At 44.0% G+C, this 11542-nt stretch overlaps 1 pseudogene; it reads right to left on the bottom strand.

The window, feature by feature from the left end:
- Positions 1-994: 994 nt before the first annotated feature.
- On the bottom strand, positions 995-1112 carry LOC126253916 (5S ribosomal RNA; annotated as a pseudogene).
- Positions 1113-11542: the final 10430 nt, after the last annotated feature.

Below are 11542 nucleotides of genomic sequence, written 5' to 3' on the forward strand. Positions count from 1 at the left end.
ATTGCTCAGAATGTCAGCGAATGGCTTTGCCTTTTCTTTAAGCAAATAACCTTCGAAAGCTATGTTTTGTCCTCTAAGCTGATTAATCCATTTCAATAAGCATTCTTTAAGACGCGGGAACTCATGCTGACGGGTAGGATCCTCCTCCCGTATGGTATGTTTTCAGCAAACCTATATTTCTACTTGCGATTGGCGACAACGTGCGTGACAAGATCCGTAAAGTTTTCATTACAACTTTCCCTTTCGTCCACATTTCAGTGCCCGAAAAACCTGCTTCTTTTCTGCGAGATCCAACACTTAATTTCCTTTAAAGTCGTTTTCTCAACCCGTTTATGATCTGTAGAATGTGATGTATTCTTAAGTAAAGAAATGAGTGTCGCGAAGAGTTGAATGACGAAACAGTCACCGAAAAAATTACATACACTGAGTGTTAGGTAGCCTCTGACCTCGGATTAAGGATGTTTGAGGGCGATATGTCATCATTCTCGCTTCGATTCATCGAATGTAAAAAAGAGACAGAATTTCTCACATTTACAACGATTTTTTCAGGAGACCGAACCACTTGATCGAGTTATTTAAATATTCGATGTATTGGGGTTCGTACATGAAAAGTGGAATTTTTATAAGATTGCTTGATCTAATAGTTTCTCCCTATCTTTACAAAATATTTTACACTCCACCTGCTTGAACCTCTTTGTTATCACGAACAGGAGGGAAACTTTTGTATGGGCCTGGCGCTTTCGGATAACATCTCTGCGATAACCCTTAACCAGATTGATGAAACAACTCCTCCCGAACAGGCCATGAAGGCCCAAAGGTACCGACCGGCCGCCATGTCATCCTAAGCCCACAGGTGCCACTGGATGCGGATACGGAGGGGCATGTGGTCAGCACACATCTCTCCCGGCCGTATGTCAGTTTCCGAGACCGGAGCCGCTACTTCTCAATCAAGTAGCTCCTCAGTTTGCTTCACAAGGGCTGAGTGCACCCCGCTTGCCAACAGTGATCGGCAGGCCGGATGGTCACCCATCCGAGTGCTAGCCCAGCCCGACAGCGCTTAACTTCGGTGATCTGACGGGAACTGGTGTTACCACTGCGGCAAGGCCGTTGGCATTAAATGAAACAGGATAGTGCTCAATAAATTTCAGTGTTGCACTCCGGTGAAGGATATTGCTGCCTTGCGACTCAGGTTCTGTTCCCTCCTCCGTGCTGAAAGCACCAGCCGCTCGCTGCGGCACATGCATGTGGTTGTCGCACTAGCGGGCCAGTTAACAGACGGCAACTGCCAGCACAGCTCATTCTCGGCGTGGCAGAAGTGATGTACCATAGCTGCCTCGGTGCCAGCTTTGAAAAGCACCATTTTGCCATGCATGCTGTACTTTAACCACGGCGGCACGCGAACAGTTTACCAACTTATCTGTTTCGCAAATGCCTCCACCATTGGCCCTAAAGCCAATGAACGTGCCCTTTTGGGCGTCAAATAAATCGCTCTGTTTCCGCATTGTGATAACTACTGCACCGTTTTCCGCGTCTCCCTGAAATGCATTATACCCCCCCCCCCCCACTGCTAGTACTGTAAACCTGTCGTCTGTAAGTGGTTATTGCACGTTGGAGCCGAACACAGGCGGTGGTCAGTTGGTCACATTAATGTTAATGGACCATGTACATCCACACTCTGCAGACCACAGTTACATCCGTTCCACTCACGTATGGAGCGAGGGAAGAATGACTGCTTAAACGACTCTGGGCGCACTGTAATCTTCTCCTTGCGAGCACAGCGGGGGCGATACGTAGGGCATTGTAATGTATCCCTAGATTCTTCACTTGAAACTGGTTCTCGAAAATTAATAAGTAGGCTTTCTGTGGATAGATTGCGACTATCCTGAGGCATCTGCCGGATTAGTTTCCTCGGCATCCGCGTGACGCTCCCTTTCCTTGTGTACGTTCAAATCCCCTGTTAATCCCATCCGGTCCGGCTCCCGCACACTTAAGCAATAATGTAGCTTGGGTCGCACGAGTATTTTCTACGCAATTTCCTTGGTAGAGCCTCCGTATTTCGCTAGTGTTGTACCAGTGAACCGAAGTCTGCCACCTGCTTTACCTACGACTTAGTCTATGTGATTGTTCCACGTCATATCTGTACAATGTTTTACACCTATGTATTTGCAAGATTTCAGTTGTGACTCGTTGATAATGTAGTCGAAGGACATTACGCTTTTTTCGTGAAATGAACAATTTTATATTTCTGAGTGTTTAAAGCAAGTTACCAGTCTTTGAAATACTTTGAAATCTTATCATGACTTGACTGAATACTTAAGTAGCTTCTTTCAGACGGTATAGATAATCACATCGTTTAGATAACTGCACTGGATACGAAAAATGTGTTGCATACAAAGAAACGATTTAATAGTTATGTAGCTTTCATTAAGACACTACTTTATTACAGATAACCGCATCGTCAGTGAAAAGTCGGATTTACTGTTAATATTATACGCAAATCATTAATTTACAACGTGAACAACAACGTTCCCAACGTACCTCTATGGCACACGCCTGAAGTTACCTCAACATCTGTCGATGGCTCTCAGTCCAAGATAACATGCTACGGCCTCCCTGCCGAGAAATCCTCAACGCAGTATATACATTCGTACTTGTGCTACTGAGTCAAATGCTTTACTGAAGTCTATAAGCACTTCATCTGCGTAACTGCTTAGGTCTGTGGTTTACCCACAGGTGAAGTAGGCCTAAGTCTCATTGGCTCAGTTTCGGTTTCAATGGAAGACAGCACCTCGATTGTGTTGGTTATGGGAAAGTGTATAACGTGCTGAGTTTTTCCTGTTCCTAGTCTCCCTTGCACATGGCCCCTAGTCCTAAGATAAATCCCGTACTAGGTGATAGATCCAATTCTAACTGTAGAGAAGACAGGATATACAAGAAAAGTTACTATTCGAGGTACATGACTCTCTGTAGCCCTCTCGACACACCCTTTCACAGGATCTTCCAATATTTTGACAGTAGTCAGGGCGATAATTCACTACGTACACGAAAACAACATTAGCACTGAGGCTGCACTGTGACTGGAGCAATATTTTGCAGAATGGTAAACAAATAACTTTAAGATTGCGGTTTCTGTTTTAATGTCTGAATCTGTTTACCCAAAAATGAAGCAGTTAATACGCAGAACGACATTCTATTAAGGCAACAGAAAAACCTGGGCTTAAAGTTACTGGTTTCCTGAAACTTTTTGGAGGTTATGGTCGCTTTCAAACTAGTTCAAATGGCTCTGAGCACTATGGGACTCAACTGCTGAGGTCATTAGTCCCCTAGAACTTAGAACTAGTTAAACCTAACTAACCTAAGGACATCACAAACATCCATGCCCGAGGCAGGACTCGAACCTGCGACCGCAGCGGTCTTGCGGTTCCAGACTGCAGCGCCTTTAACCGCACGGCCACTTCGGCCGGCTTTCAAACTAGACAACAGAGTTAATTTACGTTAAATGAAACCAAGACACGCTACTGTTGAAAGTAAAAACTAAATGAAGCACTATGTGGTAGTTATGGCCTTCGCTAGATTAACTACAAATCACAAACGCCAGTTTACTACGTAATGTTATGCACAATATTCATAACTTCCTAATAATCCAAAAATATAAGTTTAAGTGTTTATATATATATATATATATATATATATATATATATATATATATATATATATATAGTGAAATTTGGTTGTACAAATCACAAATGTAAATTACAACTGATTTTATTACACCCAATGTTTTTTTACGTGATCATGGTATGCAAATACACGAAATATCACGAGTTCTGATTTAATTAACACGTATACCATTTTTAAATTTTACGTGAAGCTTCTGGACCTGGGTTCGGGAAGAGGATTTATCTGATATACGTCAGTTCACTGGGACAGAAAGGAAATAAAAAAAACTCGGCTGCTATATATAAAAGTAAGTAGATAAACATGAAAAAAGCACCGATTTTGCACTTAGCTGAAGACACGGATAGCTGCCTCTTATAAATATTGTGTAGTTTCCACAATACCATCGTACACAACATCCGAGAACCTTTAAATTGATGAGCCTCAATAGCTGGGCATAACCGTACCTGAAGAGAATGAACAGCTATCTCTTCCAAATGTTGAACAATTTGGACAATTTCATCTGACGCAACTCTCGAGAACCTATAAAGCAGTTATTACGCCGGGTAGGCTTCAAACAAGAAACTAAGCTTCCCATTTGACTGTCAGTGAGACATGGGCTTTAAATGAAGAAACCAGGTAAAAACTTAGGGTTACCCAACAAGTAATGAAAAGATGCAGTCTGAGAATTACCGGATTAGTCAAGAAGCCAAATTGGACTAGGCACATGGAGTTAAAAGGACGTCTAATGACTGATGATTGTAGTACTGATGACGGCGAAACAATAAAATAGCAGTGCGCAAACGGCCAGTAGTTTGCTTATATGAGGTGCTCATTCACGTATTACACGGTGAACGAATGCTGAAATACCGACAACGTGCCATCTTGTTGTCAAATAACAGTGTCAATAGATATTTAATTGTTACTCATTATCCTGATTGGCTAATTGAAAGGAACGTGTTTACACTCTCCCCGTAGGCCGCTGCATCACCCACATCGATGGACGGCGAAAGACACGCAGCCTCGATGTAAACGACACACAGATGTGAATGGGCTCTAACGAGCCCTATTGAACGTATTTAGCAAGAACGCAAATTTGCAGCGTCAGACTCGTTTCTTTTGTTTTTTATCTTGTATGTAGCATTTTCCGGGAAAGCTCAAGTACACGTCTACAACGAAGTGCTCGTACACCATTACTTAGTTGACTGATTTTGATGAAACTTGCCGCAGCGTCATGCCACAGTTCAAGAGTGCACAATATTCTTACATAAATACGCGGCGACAAATTATTGCATAGTAATGCGAACAAGCTGTCCTTTCTTTCTCTTTATTTATTGCAGCCGAAACACAAGCAAAGAAAAAAATCTAACGATCAGTTTACCTTCCGTAGTAACGTAGCATCCATTTCTGTGGTCATTTGCTCAAGTATCTGACGACAGAATATTTTTTGCGTATGTGGACATTACAGTGCACCACTGTTGCCTCGTCGAGCAATAAAAATGAAAGGCAGAATTATAAGGCAATAGTTTCACCAACACTCAACATACACTGAAGACCCAAAGAAACTGGTACACCTGCCTAATATCGTGTAGGGCCCCCTTGAGCATGCAGAAGTGCCTCAACATGACGTGACATGCACTCGACTAATGTCTGAAGTAGTGCTGGAGAGAACTAACACCGTGAGTCCTGCAGGGCTGTCCATAAATCCGTAAGAGTGCGAGGCGGTGCAGATCTCTTCTGAACAGCACGTTGCAAGACATCCCAGGTATGCTCAATAATGTCAAGTCTGGGGAGTTTGGTGGCCAGCGGACGTCCGCTCTGTAGCAATTCTGAATGTGTGGGGTATCGCATCGACCTGCTGGAATTTCCCAAGTCTGTCGGAATGCACAATGGACATGAGTGGATGCAGAGGTAATCAGACAGGATGCCTACATACATGTCACCTGTCAGTCATATCTAGACGTATCAGGGGATCCATATCACTCAAACTGCACACAGCCTACACCATTACAGAGTCTCCACCAGTTTGAACAGTCCCCTGCTGGCATACCAGGTCCACGGATTCATGAGGTTGTGCCCATACCCGTACACGTCCAACCAGGCAACATGTTTCCAGTCACAAACAGTCCCATTTCGGTGTTGATGAGCCCAGGCGAAGCATAAAGCTTTGTGCCTTGCTGTCATCAAGGATACACGAGTGGGCCTTCGGCTCCTAAAGCCCACATACATCGATGACGTTCCGTTGAATGGTTCGCACGCTGACATTTGTTGATGGCCCAGCATTGAAATCTACAGCAATTTGCGGAAGGGTTTCACTTCTGCCACGTTGAACGATTTTCTTCAGTCGTCGCTGGTCCCGTTCTTCCAGACCTTTTTTCATCCGCAGCGATATCGGATATTTGATGTTTTACCGGATTCCTGATATTCAGGATATACTCGTGAGATGGTCGTACGGGATAATCCCCACTTCATGGTTACCTCGGAGATGCTGTGTCCCATGGCTCGTGCGCAGACTATAAGACCACGTTCAAACTCACTTAAATACAGGGTTATTACAAATGATTGAAGCGATTTCACAGCTCTACAATAACTTTATTATTTGAGATATTTTCACAATGCTTTGCACACACATACAAAAACTCAGAAAGTTTTTTTAGGCGTTCAAAAATGTTCGATATGTGCCCCTTTAGTGATTCGGCAGACATCAAGCCGATAATCAAGTTCCTCCCACACTCGGCGCAGCATGTCCCCATCAATGAGTTCGAAAGCATCGTTGATGCGAGCTCCAGTTCTGGCACGTTTCTTGGTAGAGGAGGTTTAAACACTGAATCTTTTACATAACCCCACAGAAAGAAATCGCATGGGGTTAAGTCGGGGGAGCGTGGAGGCCATGACATGAATTGCTGATCATGATCTCCACCACGACCTATCCATCGGTTTTCCAATCTCCTGTTTAAGAAATGCCGAACATCATGATGGAAGTGCGGTGGAGCACCATCCTGTTGAAAGATGAAGTCGGCGCTGTCGGTCTCCAGTTGTGGCGTGAGCCATTTTTCCAGCATGTCCAGATAAACGTGTCCTGTAACGTTTTTTTCGCAGAAGAAAAAGGGGCCGTAAACTTTAAACCGTGAGATTGCACAAAACACGTTAAATTTTGGTAAATTACGAATTTGCTGCACGAATGCGTGAGGATTCTCTACCGCCCAGATTCGCACATTGAGTCTGTTCACTTCACCATTAAGAAAAAATGTTGCTTCATCACTGAAAACAAGTTTCGCACTGAACGCATCCTCTTCCATGTGCTGTTGCAACCGCGCCGAAAATTCAAAGCGTTTGACTTTGTCATCGGGTGTCAGGGCTTGTAGCAATTGTAAACGGTACGGCTTCTGCTTTAGCCTTTTCCGTAAGATTTTCCAAACCGTCGGCTGTGGTACGTTTAGCTCCCTGCTTGCTTTATTCGTCGACTACCGCGGGCTACGCGTGAAACTTGCCCGCACGCGTTCAACCGTTTCTTCGCGCACTGCAGGCCGATCCGTTGATTTCCCCTTACAGAGGCATCCAGAAGCTTTAAACTGCGCATACCTTCGCCGAATGGAGTTAGCAGTTGGTGGATGTTTGTTGAACTTCGTCCTGAAGTGTCGTTGCACTGTTATGACTGACTGATGTGAGTGCATTTCAAGCACGACATACGCTTTCTCGGCTCCTGTCGCCATTTTGTCTCACTGCGCTCTCGAGCCCTCTGGCGGCAGAAACCTGAAGTGCGGCTTCAGCCGAACAAAACTTTATGAGTTTTTCTACGTATCTGTAGTGTGTCGCGACCATATGTCAATGAATGGAGCTACAGTGAATTTATGAAATCGCTTCAATCATTTGTAATAGCCCTGCATTTATAGCCTGCCATTGTATTAGTAGTAACCGATCTAACAACTGCGCCACACACTTGTTGTCTTTTATAGGGGTTGCCTACAGCAGCACCGTATTCTGCCTGTTCAAGTATCTGTGTATTTGAATACGCATGTCTATATCAGTTTCTTTGGCGCTTATGTTCTTCGGCTCATCTAAGCCTCAAAGCGCAAATTTTTATGTTGGCATTTGATTGTGCATGTGTTGTCGCAGCTGACAAGTGTTTAAATCCGTACGAAGAGGGTGTTGTTCCATTTCAACGGCCATTTGAATGTCTCCCACCAGACGAGTGTAACCCCAATGTTTCCATGGTAGAGTAATTTTGGTGTACGCGTACGTGGAAAAGGTGTTCGCGTAGCAATCGCCGACACAGTGTAACTGAGATGGAATAAGGGGAACCAGTTCGCATTCGCCGAGGAAGGTGGAAAACCGCTTAAAAAACCATCCACAGACTGGCCGGCACACCGGACTTCGACATTAACCCGCCGGGCGGCTTCGTGCCGGGGACCGGCACAACTTCCCGCTCGGAAAGCAGTGCTTTAGACCGCACGGCTAACCGGGCGGGCCATCTGACCCATCTTAGAACACTGCTCATGTTGTGTGACCCACACCAAGCAGGAAGGCAAGGTTATATTGGCTATATACAGAGAAGGGCAGCACGAATTGTCACAGTTTCGTTTGACCCAGCTTTAAATGATGACTCTTATAAATATACTAAGCACCACACGAATCACTCCCATGTGGATCGTGAGAACAAGGTCAGACTAATTACTGCACGCAGAGAGGCATTTAAACATTCTTCCCGCTCTCCATACGTATACTGAATGGGGAAAAAGTCCTAATAACTGGTACAAAAGGACACACTCACTGCCACGCAGATCACAGCGGTTTGCAGAGTACAGACGTAGATGTAGAATTATGTCTAGATACACAAAAAAGAAATTAGATCTTGCATGCAGTTTCACAGAGGTGTCGCTTGTTTCTCTTTCATTTATAGGTATTCATTTATTCAAATGTAATACTGTAATAGTCTACGAAACTGCCCTTCACTGAAACTGCAACATAATAAATTAGCCAGCGACCACATTTTTCATTACAAATCCTTCAAAATTTATGCTACACAGTGCTTGGAAAATATGCATTGCAGAAACTATGACCAGTGTTGCCAAAATAGACACTCTATTATCACGCTATAGTGTGAAACTATATGCTACGCAAAAATCAACTTCATGTGTCAATTAGTTCCCTCAGAATCGAATGAGAAGTATTTTATAGCGAAGAAAATGCACAAAACTGAAAGAAATGGTTTTAATTTTTTAAAAAGAAAAGGAGAATCTCTACCTACAGACTAACTCCAGCAGTTGACGTAGTTTTGCTTCATTTATGTAGAATACTTTTTACAGCAAGTAATTATGAAAATATTTTTCTCGTGTACTACTGTCACCCGTTCAGTGGGAACAGCTTCCTGTGTCACATCACTCGCCGCTGAGAGCCGCTGCCAAACGCGGCGGCGTGTGGTTGCGTGAAGGGGGATTTGAAACCCGATTTTCCGCATGCGAGTTCAGCACGTCCCCTAGCTCTACAAGAAAAGGGATTACGTCAATTATCTGGTGGTAACAACACTAAACGTGCCCACTGTCTGCCTACGGTCGCAGGTTCGAATCCTGCCTCGGGCATGGATGTGTGTGATGTCCTTAGGTTAGTTAGGTTTAAGTAGTCTATGTTATAGGGGACTGATGACCTCAGAAGTTAAGTCCCATTGTGCTCAGAGCCACTGTCTGTCCCTATAGAGTCACCACTGTTACAAGCGGACGCAACGGAATTAGACCCTGCGTCGACGACGGCACCATCCATCGCTCTTGCTAAAACAATTATATCAACACCGCCATCATTGACCTAATGTGCAAGGTAGGAATAGGCTCATCTGTTTCACGTCTATTTCCTTTGTAATAATGTGTGGAGAATAATTAGAATCTGCAACTAGGTGACATAAGAGGATCATACGCACTTGACAAAAATCTAACCGAATACATATTTCATCATTCGTCGTCAACCTCGCAGTTGCGAGCTAGATGAAGTCTGACGTCGTTGATTCATACAGTGAAGCGCTAAAGAAAATGGTATAGGCCTGCATATTCAAATACAGAGATACGTGAACAAGAAGAAAACGGCGCTGGGTCGGCAACGCCTTTATAAGACAACAAGTGTCTGGCGCGGTTGTTAGATCGGTTACTGCTGCTACAACGCCAGGCTACCAACATTTAAGTGACCTTGAACTTGGTGTTAAAGTCAGCTCACTATCGATAGGACACATCATCTTCGAGGTAGCGCTGAAGCGGGGATTTTCCCATACGACCATTTCACGAGTGTTCTGTGAATATCAGGCATCCAGTAAAACATCGAATCTCCGACATCGCTGTGGCCGGAAAAAGATCGTGCAAGAACGGGACCAACGACGACTGGAGAGAATCGTTCAACGTCAGAGGACTACAATCCTTCCGTAAATTGCTGCAGGTTTCAATACTGGGCCATTAACACGTATCAGCGTGCGAACCATTCAACCAACATCATCGATTTGGGCTTTCGGAGCCGAAAGCCCACTCTTGTACCGTTGGTACCCTTGATGACTGCACGTCACAAAGTTTTACGCCTCGCCTGTGCCCGTCAACATAGATATTGGATTGTTGATGATTTGAAACATGTTGCCTGGTCGGAGGAGTCTCGGTTCAAATTGTATCGAGCGGATGGACGTGCACGGGTATGAAGACAACCTCATGAATCCGTGGACCCTACATGTCAGCAGGGGACTGTTCAAGCTGGTGGAGGCTCTGTAACGGTGTGGGGCGTGTGCAGTTGGAGTGATATGGGACTCCTGACACGCCTAGATACGACTAACAGCTGACACGTACGTAAGCATCCTGTTTGATCACCTGCATACATTCAAGTCCATTGTGCTTTCCGACAGACTTTGGCAATTCCAGCAGGACAATGCGACGCCCCACACGTTCTGAATTACTACAGAGTGGACACTCTTCTGAGTTTAAACACTTCCGCTGGCCACCAAACTCCCCAGACATGAACATTATTGAGTATATCTGCGATGCCTTGCAACGTTCTATTCAGAAGAAATCTTCACCCCTTCGTACTTCTACGTATTTATGGACGGCCCTGCAGAGTTCATGGTGTCAATTCCCTCCAGCACTACTTCTGACATTAGTCGAGTCCATGCCGCGTCGTGTAGCCGCACTTCTGCATGCTCGCTGGGGTCTTACACGATATTAGGTAGGTGTACCAGTTTCTTTGGCTCTTCAGCATACATCCGTGAAATAAAATGAGGGGTAAGTGGCTTCGTTACAATTCTTTGGACCATATTACTGAATAGAGTAAACAGAGAAAATGAAAAACGGCGTATTTTAACCTCCAAGAGCACCTGATAAATAATTCTTTAATTACAACTGGTTTCGATATCGAGCTTACCTTCAAGAATCTTAAGATTATTTACAAAAGCCTACATAGCAGCTTTAATAATATGGCATAATTAACATAAAAGCCATATTACAACGTTGTTGCCAAGTCTGTCAATAGTGAAACATACTAACACTATTAATCTTCGTCTACTACTATTAATAGGGTTCCACCTATTCGTGTGGAGGTACTGAACATACTGCATCCAGTAGTGCCTCCATACGAAAAGGTGAAAGCCAAGTATTGACTAAAGTGGCACTGTGTGACTTCTATGTTCTTACCGCACACAATACTAAAGCTGCGATTAAGGATGTTATAAATTATTTTATGGTACTTGAAGATGATCTCATGAACCAAAACGGTTGTAACTAACCAATTATTTATGAGTAGCTCTTGGCCGTTAAAACATGGCGTTATTCAGAAATGTACTGCGGAGCACAAGCTGCACAAGATATATTAGGAAAAAAATCTATTAGAAAAAGTATAAATATGAAGGAATTTTTCCTTCCCAAACGTC

This window comes from Schistocerca nitens, chromosome 4, assembly GCF_023898315.1.
Source record: "Schistocerca nitens isolate TAMUIC-IGC-003100 chromosome 4, iqSchNite1.1, whole genome shotgun sequence".
In the NCBI taxonomy this organism is placed as follows: Eukaryota; Metazoa; Arthropoda; class Insecta; order Orthoptera; family Acrididae; genus Schistocerca; species Schistocerca nitens.